We start from the raw sequence: 21,208 nt of genomic DNA on the forward strand, positions 1-21,208 counted from the left end.
AGCAGTTTCCATAGTGTAGTGGTTATCACGATCGCCTCACACGCGATAGGTCCCTGGTTCGAAACCAGGTGGAAACATTCTGAATACCCTTTTTTATTTAAAAAAAACTCCCTTTTTACAGCGATTCGAAATTAACTATTTTGAGTTTGGCTCTTTCATATTGTTGCAGCAGTCAGCTGTTTCTACACTGTAGTGGTTATCACATTCACCTTAAACTAGAAAGGACACCGATTCGATACCAGGTTGCAACAATAACCACTGGTGTCACCTTCTAGCTGATCATATTCTGCCTTTTGTTAGTTTTCGAAACTACCCAACTACTTTGTTTGTGGCGCTTTCATAGTGAAACAACAGTCAGCTGTTTCCAAATTAGGGTGATGATATCATTTGCCTCACAGGAGAAAGTTCCCTGATTTGGCACTGGGTGGAAGCATCCCATTGGTTTCACATTTGAACTGAAAAAATGAGTTTTTCGGAACGATTCTTAACTACCTGATCAATTTGTCTGTGGCTCTTTCATAATTTTGACGTATCAGCTGTTTCCATAGTGTAGTGGTTATCACGATTGCCTCACATGCGATAGGTCACTGGTTCGAAACCAGGTGGAAACATTCTGAATACCCTTTTTGATTTAAAAAAACACCCTTTTTTACAGCAATTCGAAACTAACTACTTTGAGTTTGGCTCTTTCACATTGTTGCAGTAGTCAGCTGCTTCTACACTGTAGTGGTTTTCACATTCACCTCAAACTAGAAAGGTCACCGATTCGATACCAGGTTTCTAACAATAACAACTGGTGTCACCTTCTAGCTGATCATATTCTGCCTTTTGTTAGTTTTCGAAACTACCCAACTACTTTGTTTGTGGCGCTTTCATAGTGAAACAACAGTCAGCTGTTTCCAAATTAGGGTGATGATATCATTTGCCTCACAGGAGAAAGGTCCCTGATTTGGCACTGGGTGGAAGCATCCCATTGGTTTCACATTTGAACTGAAAAAATGAGTTTTTCGGAACGATTCTTAACTACCTGATCAATTTGTCTGTGGCTCTTTCATATTTTTGACATATCAGCTGTTTCCATAGTGTAGTGGTTATCACGATCGCCTTACACGCGATAGGTCCCTGGTTCGAAACCAGGTGGAAACAATCTGAATACCCTTATGATTTAAAAAACCACCCTTTTTTACAGCGATTCGAAACTAACTACTTTGAGTTTGGCTCTTTCATATTGTTGCAGCAGTCAGCTGTTTCTACACTGTAGTGGTTAACACATTTACCTTAAACTAGAAAGGTCACCGATTCGATACCAAGTTGCAACAATAACGACTGGTGTCACCTTCTAGCTGATCATATTCTGCCTTTTGTTAGTTTTCGAAACTACCCAACTACTTTGTTTGTGGCGCTTTCATAGTGAAACAACAGTCAGCTGTTTCCAAATTAGGGTGATGATATCATTTGCCTCACAGGAGAAAGGTCCCTGATTTGGCACTGGGTGGAAGCATCCCATTGGTTTCACATTTGAACTGAAAAAATGAGTTTTTCGGAACGATTCTTAACTACCTGATCAATTTGTCTGTGGCTCTTTCATATTTTTGACATATCAGCTGATTCCATAGTGTAGTGGTTATCACGGTCGCCTTACACGCAATAGGTCCCTGGTTCGAAACCAGGTGGAAACAATCTGAATACCCTTATGATTTAAAAAAACACCCTTTTTTACAGCGATTCGAAACTAACTACTTTGAGTTTGGCTCTTTCATATTGTTGCAGCAGTCAGCTGTTTCTACACTGTAGTGGTTAACACATTTACCTTAAACTAGAAAGGTCACCGATTCGATACCAAGTTGCAACAATAACGACTGGTGTCACCTTCTAGCTGATCATATTCTGCCTTTTGTTTGTTTTCGAAACTACCCAACTACTTTGTTTGTGGCGCTTTCATAGTGAAACAACAGTCAGCTGTTTCCAAATTAGGGTGATGATATCATTTGCCTCACAGGAGAAAGGTCCCTGATTTGGCACTGGGTGGAAGCATCCCATTGGTTTCACATTTGAACTGAAAAAATGAGTTTTTCGGAACGATTCTTAACTACCTGATCAATTTGTCTGTGGCTCTTTCATATTTTTGACATATCAGCTGTTTCCATAGTGTAGTGGTTATCACGATCGCCTTACACGCGATAGGTCCCTGGTTCGAAACCAGGTGGAAATATTCTGAATACACTTTTTGAGTTAAAAAAAACACCCTTTTATACAGCAATTCGAAACTAACTACTTTGAGTTTGGCTCTTTCACATTGTTGCAGTAGTCAGCTGTTTCTACACTGTAGTGGTTTTTGCATTCACCTCAAACTAGAAAGGTCACCGATTCGATACTAGGTTTCTAACAATAACAACTGGTGTCACCTTCTAGCTGATCATATTCTGCCTTTTGTTAGTTTTCGAAACTACCCAACTACTTTGTTTGTGGCGCTTTCATAGTGAAACAACAGTCAGCTGTTTCCAAATTAGGGTGATGATATCATTTGCCTCACAGGAGAAAGGTCCCTGATTTGGCACTGGGTGGAAGCATCCCATTGGTTTCACATTTGAACTGAAAAAATGAGTTTTTCGGAACGATTCTTAACTACCTGATCAATTTGTCTGTGGCTCTTTCATATTTTTGACATATCAGCTGTTTCCATAGTGTAGTGGTTATCACGATCGCCTTACACGCGATAGGTCCCTGGTTCGAAACCAGGTGGAAACAATATGAATACCCTTATGATTTAAAAAAACACCCTTTTTTACAGCGATTCGAAACTAACTACTTTGAGTTTGGCTCTTTCATATTGTTGCAGCAGTCAGCTGTTTCTACACTGTAGTGGTTAACACATTTACCTTAAACTAGAAAGGTCACCGATTCGATACCAAGTTGCAACAATAACGACTGGTGTCACCTTCTAGCTGATCATATTCTGCCTTTTGTTAGTTTTCGAAACTACCCAACTACTTTGTTTGTGGCGCTTTCATAGTGAAACAACAGTCAGCTGTTTCCAAATTAGGGTGATGATATCATTTGCCTCACAGGAGAAAGGTCCCTGATTTGGCACTGGGTGGAAGCATCCCATTGGTTTCACATTTGAACTGAAAAAATGAGTTTTTCGGAACGATTCTTAACTACCTGATCAATTTGTCTGTGGCTCTTTCATATTTTTGACATATCAGCTGTTTCCATAGTGTAGTGGTTATCACGGTCGCCTTACACGCAATAGGTCCCTGGTTCGAAACCAGGTGGAAACAATCTGAATACCCTTATGATTTAAAAAAACACCCTTTTTTACAGCGATTCGAAACTAACTACTTTGAGTTTGGCTCTTTCATATTGTTGCAGCAGTCAGCTGTTTCTACACTGTAGTGGTTAACACATTTACCTTAAACTAGAAAGGTCACCGATTCGATACCAAGTTGCAACAATAACGACTGGTGTCACCTTCTAGCTGATCATATTCTGCCTTTTGTTTGTTTTCGAAACTACCCAACTACTTTGTTTGTGGCGCTTTCATAGTGAAACAACAGTCAGCTGTTTCCAAATTAGGGTGATGATATCATTTGCCTCACAGGAGAAAGGTCCCTGATTTGGCACTGGGTGGAAGCATCCCATTGGTTTCACATTTGAACTGAAAAAATGAGTTTTTCGGAACGATTCTTAACTACCTGATCAATTTGTCTGTGGCTCTTTCATATTTTTGACATATCAGCTGTTTCCATAGTGTAGTGGTTATCACGATCGCCTTACACGCGATAGGTCCCTGGTTCGAAACCAGGTGGAAATATTCTGAATACACTTTTTGAGTTAAAAAAAACACCCTTTTTTACAGCAATTCGAAACTAACTACTTTGAGTTTGGCTCTTTCACATTGTTGCAGTAGTCAGCTGTTTCTACACTGTAGTGGTTTTTGCATTCACCTCAAACTAGAAAGGTCACCGATTCGATACTAGGTTTCTAACAATAACAACTGGTGTCACTTTCTAGCTGATCATATTCTGCCTTTTGTTAGTTTTCGAAACTACCCAACTACTTTGTTTGTGGCGCTTTCATAGTGAAACAACAGTCAGCTGTTTCCAAATTAGGGTGATGATATCATTTGCCTCACAGGAGAAAGGTCCCTGATTTGGCACTGGGTGGAAGCATCCCATTCGTTTCACATTTGAACTGAAAAAATGAGTTTTTCGGAACGATTCTTAACTACCTGATCAATTTGTCTGTGGCTCTTTCATATTTTTGACATATTAGCTGTTTCCATAGTGTTGTGGTTATCGCACTCGCCTAACACGTGATAGGTCCCTGGTTCGAAACCAGGTGGAAACATTCTGAATACACTTTTTGAGTTAAAAAAAACACCCTTTTTTACAGCAATTCGAAACTAACTACTTTGACTTTGGCTCTTTCACATTGTTGCAGTAGTCAGCTGTTTCTACACTGTAGTGGTTTTTGCATTCACCTCAAACTAGAAAGGTCACCGATTCGATACCAGGTTTCTAACAATAACAACTGGTGTCACTTTCTAGCTGATCATATTCTGCCTTTTGTTAGTTTTCGAAACTACCCGACTACTTTGTTTGTGGCGCTTTCATAGTGAAACAACAGTCAGCTGTTTCCAAATTAGGGTGATGATATCATTTGCCTCACAGGAGAAAGGTCCCTGATTTGGCACTGGGTGGAAGCATCCCATTGGTTTCACATTTGAACTGAAAAAATGAGTTTTTCGGAACGATTCTTAACTACCTGATCAATTTGTCTGTGGCTCTTTTATATTTTTGACATATCAGCAGTTTCCATAGTGTAGTGGTTATCACGATCGCCTCACACGCGATAGGTCCCTGGTTCGAAACCAGGTGGAAACATTCTGAATACCCTTTTTTATTTAAAAAAAACTCCCTTTTTACAGCGATTCGAAATTAACTATTTTGAGTTTGGCTCTTTCATATTGTTGCAGCAGTCAGCTGTTTCTACACTGTAGTGGTTATCACATTCACCTTAAACTAGAAAGGACACCGATTCGATACCAGGTTGCAACAATAACCACTGGTGTCACCTTCTAGCTGATCATATTCTGCCTTTTGTTAGTTTTCGAAACTACCCAACTACTTTGTTTGTGGCGCTTTCATAGTGAAACAACAGTCAGCTGTTTCCAAATTAGGGTGATGATATCATTTGCCTCACAGGAGAAAGGTCCCTGATTTGGCACTGGGTGGAAGCATCCCATTGGTTTCACATTTGAACTGAAAAAATGAGTTTTTCGGAACGATTCTTAACTACCTGATCAATTTGTCTGTGGCTCTTTCATAATTTTGACGTATCAGCTGTTTCCATAGTGTAGTGGTTATCACGATTGCCTCACATGCGATAGGTCACTGGTTCGAAACCAGGTGGAAACATTCTGAATACCCTTTTTGATTTAAAAAAACACCCTTTTTTACAGCAATTCGAAACTAACTACTTTGAGTTTGGCTCTTTCACATTGTTGCAGTAGTCAGCTGCTTCTACACTGTAGTGGTTTTCACATTCACCTCAAACTAGAAAGGTCACCGATTCGATACCAGGTTTCTAACAATAACAACTGGTGTCACCTTCTAGCTGATCATATTCTGCCTTTTGTTAGTTTTCGAAACTACCCAACTACTTTGTTTGTGGCGCTTTCATAGTGAAACAACAGTCAGCTGTTTCCAAATTAGGGTGATGATATCATTTGCCTCACAGGAGAAAGGTCCCTGATTTGGCACTGGGTGGAAGCATCCCATTGGTTTCACATTTGAACTGAAAAAATGAGTTTTTCGGAACGATTCTTAACTACCTGATCAATTTGTCTGTGGCTCTTTCATATTTTTGACATATCAGCTGTTTCCATAGTGTAGTGGTTATCACGATCGCCTTACACGCGATAGGTCCCTGGTTCGAAACCAGGTGGAAACAATCTGAATACCCTTATGATTTAAAAAAACACCCTTTTTTACAGCGATTCGAAACTAACTACTTTGAGTTTGGCTCTTTCATATTGTTGCAGCAGTCAGCTGTTTCTACACTGTAGTGGTTAACACATTTACCTTAAACTAGAAAGGTCACCGATTCGATACCAAGTTGCAACAATAACGACTGGTGTCACCTTCTAGCTGATCATATTCTGCCTTTTGTTAGTTTTCGAAACTACCCAACTACTTTGTTTGTGGCGCTTTCATAGTGAAACAACAGTCAGCTGTTTCCAAATTAGGGTGATGATATCATTTGCCTCACAGGAGAAAGGTCCCTGATTTGGCACTGGGTGGAAGCATCCCATTGGTTTCACATTTGAACTGAAAAAATGAGTTTTTCGGAACGATTCTTAACTACCTGATCAATTTGTCTGTGGCTCTTTCATATTTTTGACATATCAGCTGATTCCATAGTGTAGTGGTTATCACGGTCGCCTTACACGCAATAGGTCCCTGGTTCGAAACCAGGTGGAAACAATCTGAATACCCTTATGATTTAAAAAAACACCCTTTTTTACAGCGATTCGAAACTAACTACTTTGAGTTTGGCTCTTTCATATTGTTGCAGCAGTCAGCTGTTTCTACACTGTAGTGGTTAACACATTTACCTTAAACTAGAAAGGTCACCGATTCGATACCAAGTTGCAACAATAACGACTGGTGTCACCTTCTAGCTGATCATATTCTGCCTTTTGTTTGTTTTCGAAACTACCCAACTACTTTGTTTGTGGCGCTTTCATAGTGAAACAACAGTCAGCTGTTTCCAAATTAGGGTGATGATATCATTTGCCTCACAGGAGAAAGGTCCCTGATTTGGCACTGGGTGGAAGCATCCCATTGGTTTCACATTTGAACTGAAAAAATGAGTTTTTCGGAACGATTCTTAACTACCTGATCAATTTGTCTGTGGCTCTTTCATATTTTTGACATATCAGCTGTTTCCATAGTGTAGTGGTTATCACGATCGCCTTACACGCGATAGGTCCCTGGTTCGAAACCAGGTGGAAATATTCTGAATACACTTTTTGAGTTAAAAAAAACACCCTTTTATACAGCAATTCGAAACTAACTACTTTGAGTTTGGCTCTTTCACATTGTTGCAGTAGTCAGCTGTTTCTACACTGTAGTGGTTTTTGCATTCACCTCAAACTAGAAAGGTCACCGATTCGATACTAGGTTTCTAACAATAACAACTGGTGTCACCTTCTAGCTGATCATATTCTGCCTTTTGTTAGTTTTCGAAACTACCCAACTACTTTGTTTGTGGCGCTTTCATAGTGAAACAACAGTCAGCTGTTTCCAAATTAGGGTGATGATATCATTTGCCTCACAGGAGAAAGGTCCCTGATTTGGCACTGGGTGGAAGCATCCCATTGGTTTCACATTTGAACTGAAAAAATGAGTTTTTCGGAACGATTCTTAACTACCTGATCAATTTGTCTGTGGCTCTTTCATATTTTTGACATATCAGCTGTTTCCATAGTGTAGTGGTTATCACGATCGCCTTACACGCGATAGGTCCCTGGTTCGAAACCAGGTGGAAACAATATGAATACCCTTATGATTTAAAAAAACACCCTTTTTTACAGCGATTCGAAACTAACTACTTTGAGTTTGGCTCTTTCATATTGTTGCAGCAGTCAGCTGTTTCTACACTGTAGTGGTTAACACATTTACCTTAAACTAGAAAGGTCACCGATTCGATACCAAGTTGCAACAATAACGACTGGTGTCACCTTCTAGCTGATCATATTCTGCCTTTTGTTAGTTTTCGAAACTACCCAACTACTTTGTTTGTGGCGCTTTCATAGTGAAACAACAGTCAGCTGTTTCCAAATTAGGGTGATGATATCATTTGCCTCACAGGAGAAAGGTCCCTGATTTGGCACTGGGTGGAAGCATCCCATTGGTTTCACATTTGAACTGAAAAAATGAGTTTTTCGGAACGATTCTTAACTACCTGATCAATTTGTCTGTGGCTCTTTCATATTTTTGACATATCAGCTGTTTCCATAGTGTAGTGGTTATCACGGTCGCCTTACACGCAATAGGTCCCTGGTTCGAAACCAGGTGGAAACAATCTGAATACCCTTATGATTTAAAAAAACACCCTTTTTTACAGCGATTCGAAACTAACTACTTTGAGTTTGGCTCTTTCATATTGTTGCAGCAGTCAGCTGTTTCTACACTGTAGTGGTTAACACATTTACCTTAAACTAGAAAGGTCACCGATTCGATACCAAGTTGCAACAATAACGACTGGTGTCACCTTCTAGCTGATCATATTCTGCCTTTTGTTTGTTTTCGAAACTACCCAACTACTTTGTTTGTGGCGCTTTCATAGTGAAACAACAGTCAGCTGTTTCCAAATTAGGGTGATGATATCATTTGCCTCACAGGAGAAAGGTCCCTGATTTGGCACTGGGTGGAAGCATCCCATTGGTTTCACATTTGAACTGAAAAAATGAGTTTTTCGGAACGATTCTTAACTACCTGATCAATTTGTCTGTGGCTCTTTCATATTTTTGACATATCAGCTGTTTCCATAGTGTAGTGGTTATCACGATCGCCTTACACGCGATAGGTCCCTGGTTCGAAACCAGGTGGAAATATTCTGAATACACTTTTTGAGTTAAAAAAAACACCCTTTTTTACAGCAATTCGAAACTAACTACTTTGAGTTTGGCTCTTTCACATTGTTGCAGTAGTCAGCTGTTTCTACACTGTAGTGGTTTTTGCATTCACCTCAAACTAGAAAGGTCACCGATTCGATACTAGGTTTCTAACAATAACAACTGGTGTCACTTTCTAGCTGATCATATTCTGCCTTTTGTTAGTTTTCGAAACTACCCAACTACTTTGTTTGTGGCGCTTTCATAGTGAAACAACAGTCAGCTGTTTCCAAATTAGGGTGATGATATCATTTGCCTCACAGGAGAAAGGTCCCTGATTTGGCACTGGGTGGAAGCATCCCATTGGTTTCACATTTGAACTGAAAAAATGAGTTTTTCGGAACGATTCTTAACTACCTGATCAATTTGTCTGTGGCTCTTTCATATTTTTGACATATCAGCTGTTTCCATAGTGTTGTGGTTATCGCACTCGCCTAACACGTGATAGGTCCCTGGTTCGAAACCAGGTGGAAACATTCTGAATACACTTTTTGAGTTAAAAAAAACACCCTTTTTTACAGCAATTCGAAACTAACTACTTTGACTTTGGCTCTTTCACATTGTTGCAGTAGTCAGCTGTTTCTACACTGTAGTGGTTTTTGCATTCACCTCAAACTAGAAAGGTCACCGATTCGATACCAGGTTTCTAACAATAACAACTGGTGTCACTTTCTAGCTGATCATATTCTGCCTTTTGTTAGTTTTCGAAACTACCCAACTACTTTGTTTGTGGCGCTTTCATAGTGAAACAACAGTCAGCTGTTTCCAAATTAGGGTGATGATATCATTTGCCTCACAGGAGAAAGGTCCCTGATTTGGCACTGGGTGGAAGCATCCCATTGGTTTCACATTTGAACTGAAAAAATGAGTTTTTCGGAACGATTCTTAACTACCTGATCAATTTGTCTGTGGCTCTTTTATATTTTTGACATATCAGCAGTTTCCATAGTGTAGTGGTTATCACGATCGCCTCACACGTGATAGGTCCCTGGTTCAAAACCAGGTGGAAACATTCTGAATACCCTTTTTTATTTAAAAAAAACTCCCTTTTTACAGCGATTCGAAATTAACTATTTTGAGTTTGGCTCTTTCATATTGTTGCAGCAGTCAGCTGTTTCTACACTGTAGTGGTTATCACATTCACCTTAAACTAGAAAGGTCACCGATTCGATACCAGGTTGCAACAATAACCACTGGTGTCACCTTCTAGCTGATCATATTCTGCCTTTTGTTAGTTTTCGAAACTACCCAACTACTTTGTTTGTGGCGCTTTCATAGTGAAACAACAGTCAGCTGTTTCCAAATTAGGGTGATGATATCATTTGCCTCACAGGAGAAAGGTCCCTGATTTGGCACTGGGTGGAAGCATCCCATTGGTTTCACATTTGAACTGAAAAAATGAGTTTTTCGGAACGATTCTTAACTACCTGATCAATTTGTCTGTGGCTCTTTCATATTTTTGACGTATCAGCTGTTTCCATAGTGTAGTGGTTATCACGATCGCCTCACACGCGATAGGTCACTGGTTCGAAACCAGGTTGAAACATTCTGAATACCCTTTTTGATTTAAAAAAACACCCTTTTTTACAGCAATTCGAAACTAACTACTTTGAGTTTGGCTCTTTCACATTGTTGCAGTAGTCAGCTGCTTTTACACTGTAGTGGTTTTCACATTCACCTCAAACTAGAAAGGTCACCGATTCGATACCAGGTTTCTAACAATAACAACTGGTGTCACCTTCTAGCTGATCATATTCTGCCTTTTGTTAGTTTTCGAAACTACCCAACTACTTTGTTTGTGGCGCTTTCATAGTGAAACAACAGTCAGCTGTTTCCAAATTAGGGTGATGATATCATTTGCCTCACAGGAGAAAGGTCCCTGATTTGGCACTGGGTGGAAGCATCCCATTGGTTTCACATTTGAACTGAAAAAATGAGTTTTTCGGAACGATTCTTAACTACCTGATCAATTTGTCTGTGGCTCTTTCATATTTTTGACATATCAGCTGTTTCCATAGTGTAGTGGTTATCACGGTCGCCTTACACGCGATAGGTCCCTGGTTCGAAACCAGGTGGAAACAATCTGAATACCCTTATGATTTAAAAAAACACCCTTTTTTACAGCGATTCGAAACTAACTACTTTGAGTTTGGCTCTTTCATATTGTTGCAGCAGTCAGCTGTTTCTACACTGTAGTGGTTAACACATTTACCTTAAACTAGAAAGGTCACCGATTCGATACCAAGTTGCAACAATAACGACTGGTGTCACCTTCTAGCTGATCATATTCTGCCTTTTGTTAGTTTTCGAAACTACCCAACTACTTTGTTTGTGGCGCTTTCATAGTGAAACAACAGTCAGCTGTTTCCAAATTAGGGTGATGATATCATTTGCCTCACAGGAGAAAGGTCCCTGATTTGGCACTGGGTGGAAGCATCCCATTGGTTTCACATTTGAACTGAAAAAATGAGTTTTTCGGAACGATTCTTAACTGCCTGATCAATTTGTCTGTGGCTCTTTCATATTTTTGACATATCAGCTGTTTCCATAGTGTAGTGGTTATCACGGTCGCCTTACACGCAATAGGTCCCTGGTTCGAAACCAGGTGGAAACAATCTGAATACCCTTATGATTTAAAAAAAACCCCTTTTTTACAGCGATTCGAAACTAACTACTTTGAGTTTGGCTCTTTCATATTGTTGCAGCAGTCAGCTGTTTCTACACTGTAGTGGTTAACACATTTACCTTAAACTAGAAAGGTCACCGATTCGATACCAAGTTGCAACAATAACGACTGGTGTCACCTTCTAGCTGATCATATTCTGCCTTTTGTTAGTTTTCGAAACTACCCAACTACTTTGTTTGTGGCGCTTTCATAGTGAAACAACAGTCAGCTGTTTCCAAATTAGGGTGATGATATCATTTGCCTCACAGGAGAAAGGTCCCTGATTTGGCACTGGGTGGAAGCATCCCATTGGTTTCACATTTGAACTGAAAAAATGAGTTTTTCGGAACGATTCTTAACTACCTGATCAATTTGTCTGTGGCTCTTTCATATTTTTGACATATCAGCTGTTTCCATAGTGTAGTGGTTATCACGGTCGCCTTACACGCAATAGGTCCCTGGTTCGAAACCAGGTGGAAACAATCTGAATACCCTTATGATTTAAAAAAACACCCTTTTTTACAGCGATTCGAAACTAACTACTTTGAGTTTGGCTCTTTCATATTGTTGCAGCAGTCAGCTGTTTCTACACTGTAGTGGTTAACACATTTACCTTAAACTAGAAAGGTCACCGATTCGATACCAAGTTGCAACAATAACGACTGGTGTCACCTTCTAGCTGATCATATTCTGCCTTTTGTTTGTTTTCGAAACTACCCAACTACTTTGTTTGTGGCGCTTTCATAGTGAAACAACAGTCAGCTGTTTCCAAATTAGGGTGATGATATCATTTGCCTCACAGGAGAAAGGTCCCTGATTTGGCACTGGGTGGAAGCATCCCATTGGTTTCACATTTGAACTGAAAAAATGAGTTTTTCGGAACGATTCTTAACTACCTGATCAATTTGTCTGTGGCTCTTTCATATTTTTGACATATCAGCTGTTTCCATAGTGAAGTGGTTATCACGATCGCCTTACACGCGATAGGTCCCTGGTTCGAAACCAGGTGGAAATATTCTGAATACACTTTTTGAGTTAAAAAAAACACCCTTTTTTACAGCAATTCGAAACTAACTACTTTGAGTTTGGCTCTTTCACATTGTTGCAGTAGTCAGCTGTTTCTACACTGTAGTGGTTTTTGCATTCACCTCAAACTAGAAAGGTCACCGATTCGATACTAGGTTTCTAACAATAACAACTGGTGTCACTTTCTAGCTGATCATATTCTGCCTTTTGTTAGTTTTCGAAACTACCCAACTACTTTGTTTGTGGCGCTTTCATAGTGAAACAACAGTCAGCTGTTTCCAAATTAGGGTGATGATATCATTTGCCTCACAGGAGAAAGGTCCCTGATTTGGCACTGGGTGGAAGCATCCCATTGGTTTCACATTTGAACTGAAAAAATGAGTTTTTCGGAACGATTCTTAACTACCTGATCAATTTGTCTGTGGCTCTTTCATATTTTTGACATATCAGCAGTTTCCATAGTGTAGTGGTTATCACGATCGCCTCACACGCGATAGGTCCCTGGTTCGAAACCAGGTGGAAACATTCTGAATACCCTTTTTTATTTAATAAAAACTCCCTTTTTTACAGCGATTCGAAATTAACTATTTTGAGTTTGGCTCTTTCATATTGTTGCAGCAGTCAGCTGTTTCTACACTGTAGTGGTTAACACATTTACCTTAAACTAGAAAGGTCACCGATTCGATACCAAGTTGCAACAATAACCACTGGTGTCACCTTCTAGCTGATCATATTCTGCCTTTTGTTAGTTTTCGAAACTACCTAACTACTTTGTTTGTGGCGCTTTCATAGTGAAACAACAGTCAGCTGTTTCCAAATTAGGGTGATGATATCATTTGCCTCACAGGAGAAAGGTCCCTGATTTGGCACTGGGTGGAAGCATCCCATTGGTTTCACATTTTAACTGAAAAAATGAGTTTTTCGGAACGATTCTTAACTACCTGATCAATTTGTCTGTGGCTCTTTCATATTTTTGACATATCAGCTGTTTCCATAGTGTAGTGGTTATCACGATCGCCTTACACGCGATAGGTCCCTGGTTCGAAACCAGGTGGAAATATTCTGAATACACCTTTTGAGTTAAAAAAAACACCCTTTTTTACAGCAATTCGAAACTAACTACTTTGAGTTTGGCTCTTTCACATTGTTGCAGTAGTCAGCTGTTTCTACACTGTAGTGGTTTTTGCATTCACCTCAAACTAGAAAGGTCACCGATTCGATACTAGGTTTCTAACAATAACAACTGGTGTCACTTTCTAGCTGATCATATTCTGCCTTTTGTTAGTTTTCGAAACTACCCAACTACTTTGTTTGTGGCGCTTTCATAGTGAAACAACAGTCAGCTGTTTCCAAATTAGGGTGATGATATCATTTGCCTCACAGGAGAAAGGTCCCTGATTTGGCACTGGGTCGAAGCATCCCATTGGTTTCACATTTGAACTGAAAAAATGAGTTTTTCGGAACGATTCTTAACTACCTGATCAATTTGTCTGTGGCTCTTTCATATTTTTGACATATCAGCTGTTTCCATAGTGTTGTGGTTATCGCACTCGGCTAACACGTGATAGGTCCCTGGTTCGAAACCAGGTGGAAACATTCTGAATACACTTTTTGAGTTAAAAAAAACACCCTTTTTTACAGCAATTCGAAACTAACTACTTTGACTTTGGCTCTTTCACATTGTTGCAGTAGTCAGCTGTTTCTACACTGTAGTGGTTTTTGCATTCACCTCAAACTAGAAAGGTCACCGATTCGATACCAGGTTTCTAACAATAACAACTGGTGTCACTTTCTAGTTGATCATATTCTGCCTTTTGTTAGTTTTCGAAACTACCCAACTACTTTGTTTGTGGCGCTTTCATAGTGAAACAACAGTCAGCTGTTTCCAAATTAGGGTGATGATATCATTTGCCTCACAGGAGAAAGGTCCCTGATTTGGCACTGGGTGGAAGCATCCCATTGGTTTCACATTTGAACTGAAAAAATGAGTTTTTCGGAACGATTCTTAACTACCTGATCAATTTGTCTGTGGCTCTTTTATATTTTTAACATATCAGCAGTTTCCATAGTGTAGTGGTTATCACGATCGCCTCACACGTGATAGGTCCCTGGTTCGAAACCAGGTGGAAACATTCTGAATACCCTTTTTTATTTAAAAAAAACTCCCTTTTTACAGCGATTCGAAATTAACTATTTTGAGTTTGGCTCTTTCATATTGTTGCAGCAGTCAGCTGTTTCTACACTGTAGTGGTTATCACATTCACCTTAAACTAGAAAGGTCACCGATTCGATACCAGGTTGCAACAATAACCACTGGTGTCACCTTCTAGCTGATCATATTCTGCCTTTTGTTAGTTTTCGAAACTACCCAACTACTTTGTTTGTGGCGCTTTCATAGTGAAACAACAGTCAGCTGTTTCCAAATTAGGGTGATGATATCATTTGCCTCACAGGAGAAAGGTCCCTGATTTGGCACTGGGTGGAAGCATCCCATTGGTTTCACATTTGAACTGAAAAAATGAGTTTTTCGGAACGATTCTTAACTACCTGATCAATTTGTCTGTGGCTCTTTCATATTTTTTACGTATCAGCTGTTTCCATTGTGTAGTGGTTATCACGATCGCCTCATACGCGATAGGTCACTGGTTCAAAACCAGGTGGAAACATTCTGAATACCCTTTTTGATTTAAAAAAACACCCTTTTTTACAGCAATTCGAAACTAACTACTTTGAGTTTGGCTCTTTCACATTGTTGCAGTAGTCAGCTGCTTCTACACTGTAGTGGTTTTCACATTCACCTCAAACTAGAAAGGTCACCGATTCGATACCAGGTTTCTAACAATAACAACTGGTGTCACCTTCTAGCTGATCATATTCTGCCTTTTGTTAGTTTTCGAAACTACCCAACTACTTTGTTTGTGGCGCTTTCATAGTGAAACAACAGTCAGCTGTTTCCAAATTAGGGTGATGATATCATTTGCCTCACAGGAGAAAGGTCCCTGATTTGGCACTGGGTGGAAGCATCCCATTGGTTTCACATTTGAACTGAAAAAATGAGTTTTTCGGAACGATTCTTAACTACCTGATCAATTTGTCTGTGGCTCTTTCATATTTTTGACATATCAGCTGTTTCCATAGTGTAGTGGTTATCACGATCGCCTTACACGCGATAGGTCCCTGGTTCGAAACCAGGTGGAAACAATCTGAAAACCCTTATGATTTAAAAAAACACCCTTTTTTACAGCGATTCGAAACTAACTACTTTGAGTTTGGCTCTTTCATATTGTTGCAGCAGTCAGCTGTTTCTACACTGTAGTGGTTAACACATTTACCTTAAACTAGAAAGGTCACCGATTCGATACCAAGTTGCAACAATAACGACTGGTGTCACCTTCTAGCTGATCATATTCTGCCTTTTGTTAGTTTTCGAAACTACCCAACTACTTTGTTTGTGGCGCTTTCATAGTGAAACAACAGTCAGCTGTTTCCAAATTAGGGTGATGATATCATTTGCCTCACAGGAGAAAGGTCCCTGATTTGGCACTGGGTGGAAGCATCCCATTGGTTTCACATTTGAACTGAAAAAATGAGTTTTTCGGAACGATTCTTAACTACCTGATCAATTTGTCTGTGGCTCTTTCATATTTTTGACATATCAGCTGTTTCCATAGTGTAGTGGTTATCACGGTCGCCTTACACGCAATAGGTCCCTGATTCGAAACCAGGTGGAAACAATCTGAATACCCTTATGATTTAAAAAAACACCCTTTTTTACAGCGATTCGAAACTAACTACTTTGAGTTTGGCTCTTTCATATTGTTGCAGCAGTCAGCTGTTTCTACACTGTAGTGGTTAACACATTTACCTTAAACTAGAAAGGTCACCGATTCGATACCAAGTTGCAACAATAACCACTGGTGTCACCTTCTAGCTGATCATATTCTGCCTTTTGTTTGTTTTCGAAACTACCCAACTACTTTGTTTGTGGCGCTTTCATAGTGAAACAACAGTCAGCTGTTTCCAAATTAGGGTGATGATATCATTTGCCTCACAGGAGAAAGGTCCCTGATTTGGCACTGGGTGGAAGCATCCCATTGGTTTCACATTTGAACTGAAAAAATGAGTTTTTCGGAACGATTCTTAACTACCTGATCAATTTGTCTGTGGCTCTTTCATATTTTTGACATATCAGCTGTTTCCATAGTGTAGTGGTTATCACGATCGCCTTACACGCGATAGGTCCCTGGTTCGAAACCAGGTGGAAACATTCTGAATACACTTTTTGAGTTAAAAAAACACCCTTTTTTACAGCAATTCGAAACTAACTACTTTGAGTTTGGCTCTTTCACATTGTTGCAGTAGTCAGCTGTTTCTACACTGTAGTGGTTTTTGCATTCACCTCAAACTAGAAAGGTCACCGATTCGATACCAGGTTTCTAACAATAACAACTGGTGTCACCTTCTAGCTGATCATATTCTGCCTTTTGTTAGTTTTCGAAACGACCCAACTACTTTGTTTGTGGCGCTTTCATAGTGAAACAACAGTCAGCTGTTTCCAAATTAGGGTGATGATATCATTTGCCTCACAGGAGAAAGGTCCCTGATTTGGCACTGGGTGGAAGCATCCCATTGGTTTCACATTTGAACTGAAAAAATGAGTTTTTCGGAACGATTCTTAACTACCTGATCAATTTGTCTGTGGCTCTTTCATATTTTTGACATATCAGCAGTTTCCATAGTGTAGTGGTTATCACGATCGCCTCACACGCGATAGGTCCCTGGTTCGAAACAAGGTTGAAACATTCTGAATACCCTTTTTTATTTAATAAAAACTCCCTTTTTTACAGCGATTCGAAATTAACTATTTTGAGTTTGGCTCTTTCATATTGTTGCAGCAGTCAGCTGTTTCTACACTGTAGTGGTTAACACATTTACCTTAAACTAGAAAGGTCACCGATTCGATACCAAATTGCAACAATAACCACTGGTGTCACCTTCTAGCTGATCATATTCTGCCTTTTGTTAGTTTTCGAAACTACCTAACTACTTTGTTTGTGGCGCTTTCATAGTGAAACAACAGTCAGCTGTTTCCAAATTAGGGTGATGATATCATTTGCCTCACAGGAGAAAGGTCCCTGATTTGGCACTGGGTGGAAGCATCCCATTGGTTTCACATTTGAACTGAAAAAATGAGTTTTTCGGAACGATTCTTAACTACCTGATCAATTTGTCTGTGGCTCTTTCATATTTTTGACGTATCAGCTGTTTCCATTGTGTAGTGGTTATCACGATCGCCTCACACGCGATAGGTCACTGGTTCGAAACCAGGTGGAAACATTCTGAATACCCTTTTTGATTTAAAAAAACACCCTTTTTTACAGCAATTCGAAACTAACTACTTTGAGTTTGGCTCTTTCACATTGTTGCAGTAGTCAGCTGCTTCTACACTGTAGTGGTTTTCACATTCACCTCAAACTAGAAAGGTCACCGATTCGATACCAGGTTTCTAACAATAACAACTGGTGTCACCTTCTAGCTGATCATATTCTGCCTTTTGTTAGTTTTCGAAACTACCCAACTACTTTGTTTGTGGCGCTTTCATAGTGAAACAACAGTCAGCTGTTTCCAAATTAGGGTGATGATATCATTTGCCTCACAGGAGAAAGGTCCCTGATTTGGCACTGGGTGGAAGCATCCCATTGGTTTCACATTTGAACTGAAAAAATGAGTTTTTCGGAACGATTCTTAACTACCTGATCAATTTGTCTGTGGCTCTTTCATATTTTTGACATATCAGCTGTTTCCATAGTGTAGTGGTTATCACGATCGCCTTACACGCGATAGGTCCCTGGTTCGAAACCAGGTGGAAACAATCTGAATACCCTTATGATTTAAAAAAACACCCTTTTTTACAGCGATTCGAAACTAACTACTTTGAGTTTGGCTCTTTCATATTGTTGCAGCAGTCAGCTGTTTCTACATTGTAGTGGTTAACACATTTACCTTAAACTAGAAAGGTCACCGATTCGATACCAAGTCTCAACAATAACGACTGGTGTCACCTTCTAGCTGATCATATTCTGCCTTTTGTTAGTTTTCGAAACTACCCAACTACTTTGTTTGTGGCGCTTTCATAGTGAAACAACAGTCAGCTGTTTCCAAATTAGGGTGATGATATCATTTGCCTCACAGGAGAAAGGTCCCTGATTTGGCACTGGGTGGAAGCATCCCATTGGTTTCACATTTGAACTGAAAAAATGAGTTTTTCGGAACGATTCTTAACTACCTGATCAATTTGTCTGTGGCTCTTTCATATTTTTGACATATCAGCTGTTTCCATAGTGTAGTGGTTATCACGGTCGCCTTACACGCAATAGGTCCCTGGTTCGAAACCAGGTGGAAACAATCTGAATACCCTTATGATTTAAAAAAACACCCTTTTTTACAGCGATTCGAAACTAACTACTTTGAGTTTGGCTCTTTCATATTGTTGCAGCAGTCAGCTGTTTCTACACTGTAGTGGTTAACACATTTACCTTAAACTAGAAAGGTCACCGATTCGATACCAAGTTGCAACAATAACGACTGGTGTCACCTTCTAGCTGATCATATTCTGCCTTTTGTTTGTTTTCGAAACTACCCAACTACTTTGTTTGTGGCGCTTTCATAGTGAAACAACAGTCAGCTGTTTCCAAATTAGGGTGATGATATCATTTGCCTCACAGGAGAAAGGTCCCTGATTTGGCACTGGGTGGAAGCATCCCATTGGTTTCACATTTGAACTGAAAAAATGAGTTTTTCGGAACGATTCTTAACTACCTGATCAATTTGTCTGTGGCTCTTTCATATTTTTGACACATCAGCTGTTTCCATAGTGTAGTGGTTATCACGATCGCCTTACACGCGATAGGTCCCTGGTTCGAAACCAGGTGGAAATATTCTGAATACACTTTTTGAGTTAAAAAAAACACCCTTTTTTACAGCAATTCGAAACTAACTACTTTGAGTTTGGCTCTTTCACATTGTTGCAGTAGTCAGCTGTTTCTACACTGTAGTGGTTTTTGCATTCACCTCAAACTAGAAAGGTCACCGATTCGATACTAGGTTTCTAACAATAACAACTGGTGTCACTTTCTAGCTGATCATATTCTGCCTTTTGTTAGTTTTCGAAACTACCCAACTACTTTGTTTGTGGCGCTTTCATAGTGAAACAACAGTCAGCTGTTTCCAAATTAGGGTGATGATATCATTTGCCTCACAGGAGAAAGGTCCCTGATTTGGCACTGGGTGGAAGCATCCCATTGGTTTCACATTTGAACTGAAAAAATGAGTTTTTCGGAACGATTCTTAACTACCTGATCAATTTGTCTGTGGCTCTTTCATATTTTTGACATATCAGCAGTTTCCATAGTGTAGTGGTTATCACGATCGCCTCACACGCGATAGGTCCCTGGTTCGAAACAAGGTTGAAACATTCTGAATACCCTTTTTTATTTAATAAAAACTCCCTTTTTTACAGCGATTCGAAATTAACTATTTTGAGTTTGGCTCTTTCATATTGTTGCAGCAGTCAGCTGTTTCTACACTGTAGTGGTTAACACATTTACCTTAAACTAGAAAGGTCACCGATTCGATACCAAATTGCAACAATAACCACTGGTGTCACCTTCTAGCTGATCATATTCTGCCTTTTGTTAGTTTTCGAAACTACCTAACTACTTTGTTTGTGGCGCTTTCATAGTGAAACAACAGTCAGCTGATTCCAAATTAGGGTGATGATATCATTTGCCTCACAGGAGAAAGGTCCCTGATTTGGCACTGGGTGGAAGCATCCCATTGGTTTCACATTTGAACTGAAAAAATGAGTTTTTCGGAACGATTCTTAAGTACCTGATCAATTTGTCTGTGGCTCTTTCATATTCTTGACATATCAGCTGTTTCCATAGTGTAGTGGTTATCACGATCGCCTTACACGCGATAGATCCCTGGTTCGAGACCAGGTGGAAACAATCTGAATACCCTTTTTGATTTAAAAAAACACCCTTTTTTACAGCAATTCGAAACTAACTACTTTGAGTTTGGCTCTTTCACATTGTTGCAGTAGTCAGCTGCTTCTACACTGTAGTGGTTTTCACATTCACCTCAAACTAGAAAGGTCACCGATTCGATACCAGGTTTCTAACAATAACAACTGGTGTCACCTTCTAGCTGATCATATTCTGCCTTTTGTTAGTTTTCGAAACTACCCAACTACTTTGTTTGTGGCGCTTTCATAGTGAAACAACAGTCAGCTGTTTCCAAAGTAGGGTGATGATATCATTTGCCTCACAGGAGAAAGGTCCCTGATTTGGCACAGGGTGGAAGCATCCCATTGGTTTCACATTTGAACCGAAAAAATGAGTTTTTCGGAACGATTCTTAACTACCTGATAAATTTGTCTGTGGCCCTTTCATATTTTTGACATATCAGCTGTTTCCATAGTGTAGTGGTTATCACACTCGCCTAACACGCGATAGGTCCCTGGTTCGAAACCAGGTGGAAACATTCTGAATACACTTTTTGAGTTAAAAAAACACCCTTTTTTCCAGCAATTCGAAACTAACTACTTTGAGTTTGGCTCGTTCACATTGTTGCAGTAGTCAGCTGTTTCTACACTGTAGTGGTTTTTGCATTCACCTCAAACTAGAAAGGTCACCGATTCGATACCAGGTTTCTAACAATAACAACTGGTGTCACCTTCTAGCTGATCATATTCTGCCTTTTGTTAGTTTTCGAAACTACCCAACTACTTTGTTTGTGGCGCTTTCATAGTGAAACAACAGTCAGTTGTTTCC

The 21,208-nt window shown here is 39.7% G+C and overlaps 26 non-coding genes across 26 annotated transcripts; all 26 read left to right on the forward strand.

Moving 5' to 3' along the window:
• The first annotated feature begins 4 nt into the window (after positions 1-4).
• trnav-cac (transfer RNA valine (anticodon CAC)) lies at positions 5-77 on the forward strand. Its single transcript has one exon. It is a non-coding gene; the product is annotated as a tRNA-Val (tRNA).
• Positions 78-1,073: 996 nt separating this feature from the next.
• On the forward strand, positions 1,074-1,146 carry trnav-uac (transfer RNA valine (anticodon UAC)). Its single transcript has one exon. It is a non-coding gene; the product is annotated as a tRNA-Val (tRNA).
• Positions 1,147-2,139: 993 nt separating this feature from the next.
• Positions 2,140-2,212, forward strand: trnav-uac (transfer RNA valine (anticodon UAC)). Its single transcript has one exon. It is a non-coding gene; the product is annotated as a tRNA-Val (tRNA).
• Positions 2,213-2,675: 463 nt separating this feature from the next.
• On the forward strand, positions 2,676-2,748 carry trnav-uac (transfer RNA valine (anticodon UAC)). Its single transcript has one exon. It is a non-coding gene; the product is annotated as a tRNA-Val (tRNA).
• Positions 2,749-3,208: 460 nt separating this feature from the next.
• Positions 3,209-3,281, forward strand: trnav-uac (transfer RNA valine (anticodon UAC)). The gene has a single exon. It is a non-coding gene; the product is annotated as a tRNA-Val (tRNA).
• A 460-nt stretch (positions 3,282-3,741) lies between these two features.
• Positions 3,742-3,814, forward strand: trnav-uac (transfer RNA valine (anticodon UAC)). The gene has a single exon. It is a non-coding gene; the product is annotated as a tRNA-Val (tRNA).
• A 999-nt stretch (positions 3,815-4,813) lies between these two features.
• On the forward strand, positions 4,814-4,886 carry trnav-cac (transfer RNA valine (anticodon CAC)). Its single transcript has one exon. It is a non-coding gene; the product is annotated as a tRNA-Val (tRNA).
• Positions 4,887-5,882: 996 nt separating this feature from the next.
• trnav-uac (transfer RNA valine (anticodon UAC)) lies at positions 5,883-5,955 on the forward strand. Its single transcript has one exon. It is a non-coding gene; the product is annotated as a tRNA-Val (tRNA).
• Positions 5,956-6,948: 993 nt separating this feature from the next.
• Positions 6,949-7,021, forward strand: trnav-uac (transfer RNA valine (anticodon UAC)). The gene has a single exon. It is a non-coding gene; the product is annotated as a tRNA-Val (tRNA).
• A 463-nt stretch (positions 7,022-7,484) lies between these two features.
• trnav-uac (transfer RNA valine (anticodon UAC)) lies at positions 7,485-7,557 on the forward strand. The gene has a single exon. It is a non-coding gene; the product is annotated as a tRNA-Val (tRNA).
• A 460-nt stretch (positions 7,558-8,017) lies between these two features.
• Positions 8,018-8,090, forward strand: trnav-uac (transfer RNA valine (anticodon UAC)). Its single transcript has one exon. It is a non-coding gene; the product is annotated as a tRNA-Val (tRNA).
• A 460-nt stretch (positions 8,091-8,550) lies between these two features.
• On the forward strand, positions 8,551-8,623 carry trnav-uac (transfer RNA valine (anticodon UAC)). The gene has a single exon. It is a non-coding gene; the product is annotated as a tRNA-Val (tRNA).
• A 999-nt stretch (positions 8,624-9,622) lies between these two features.
• trnav-cac (transfer RNA valine (anticodon CAC)) lies at positions 9,623-9,695 on the forward strand. The gene has a single exon. It is a non-coding gene; the product is annotated as a tRNA-Val (tRNA).
• A 996-nt stretch (positions 9,696-10,691) lies between these two features.
• Positions 10,692-10,764, forward strand: trnav-uac (transfer RNA valine (anticodon UAC)). The gene has a single exon. It is a non-coding gene; the product is annotated as a tRNA-Val (tRNA).
• A 460-nt stretch (positions 10,765-11,224) lies between these two features.
• Positions 11,225-11,297, forward strand: trnav-uac (transfer RNA valine (anticodon UAC)). Its single transcript has one exon. It is a non-coding gene; the product is annotated as a tRNA-Val (tRNA).
• Positions 11,298-11,757: 460 nt separating this feature from the next.
• trnav-uac (transfer RNA valine (anticodon UAC)) lies at positions 11,758-11,830 on the forward strand. The gene has a single exon. It is a non-coding gene; the product is annotated as a tRNA-Val (tRNA).
• A 996-nt stretch (positions 11,831-12,826) lies between these two features.
• On the forward strand, positions 12,827-12,899 carry trnav-cac (transfer RNA valine (anticodon CAC)). The gene has a single exon. It is a non-coding gene; the product is annotated as a tRNA-Val (tRNA).
• Positions 12,900-13,361: 462 nt separating this feature from the next.
• On the forward strand, positions 13,362-13,434 carry trnav-uac (transfer RNA valine (anticodon UAC)). Its single transcript has one exon. It is a non-coding gene; the product is annotated as a tRNA-Val (tRNA).
• Positions 13,435-14,433: 999 nt separating this feature from the next.
• trnav-cac (transfer RNA valine (anticodon CAC)) lies at positions 14,434-14,506 on the forward strand. The gene has a single exon. It is a non-coding gene; the product is annotated as a tRNA-Val (tRNA).
• A 996-nt stretch (positions 14,507-15,502) lies between these two features.
• Positions 15,503-15,575, forward strand: trnav-uac (transfer RNA valine (anticodon UAC)). Its single transcript has one exon. It is a non-coding gene; the product is annotated as a tRNA-Val (tRNA).
• Positions 15,576-16,568: 993 nt separating this feature from the next.
• Positions 16,569-16,641, forward strand: trnav-uac (transfer RNA valine (anticodon UAC)). Its single transcript has one exon. It is a non-coding gene; the product is annotated as a tRNA-Val (tRNA).
• A 1,532-nt stretch (positions 16,642-18,173) lies between these two features.
• trnav-uac (transfer RNA valine (anticodon UAC)) lies at positions 18,174-18,246 on the forward strand. Its single transcript has one exon. It is a non-coding gene; the product is annotated as a tRNA-Val (tRNA).
• A 460-nt stretch (positions 18,247-18,706) lies between these two features.
• On the forward strand, positions 18,707-18,779 carry trnav-uac (transfer RNA valine (anticodon UAC)). The gene has a single exon. It is a non-coding gene; the product is annotated as a tRNA-Val (tRNA).
• Positions 18,780-19,239: 460 nt separating this feature from the next.
• trnav-uac (transfer RNA valine (anticodon UAC)) lies at positions 19,240-19,312 on the forward strand. The gene has a single exon. It is a non-coding gene; the product is annotated as a tRNA-Val (tRNA).
• Positions 19,313-20,310: 998 nt separating this feature from the next.
• On the forward strand, positions 20,311-20,383 carry trnav-uac (transfer RNA valine (anticodon UAC)). The gene has a single exon. It is a non-coding gene; the product is annotated as a tRNA-Val (tRNA).
• A 462-nt stretch (positions 20,384-20,845) lies between these two features.
• Positions 20,846-20,918, forward strand: trnav-aac (transfer RNA valine (anticodon AAC)). Its single transcript has one exon. It is a non-coding gene; the product is annotated as a tRNA-Val (tRNA).
• Positions 20,919-21,208: the final 290 nt, after the last annotated feature.

Source organism: Urocampus carinirostris, chromosome 4 (assembly GCF_059441175.1).
Source record: "Urocampus carinirostris isolate Australia breed hairy pipefish chromosome 4, RoL_Ucar_1.0, whole genome shotgun sequence".
NCBI lineage: Eukaryota > Metazoa > Chordata > Actinopteri > Syngnathiformes > Syngnathidae > Urocampus > Urocampus carinirostris.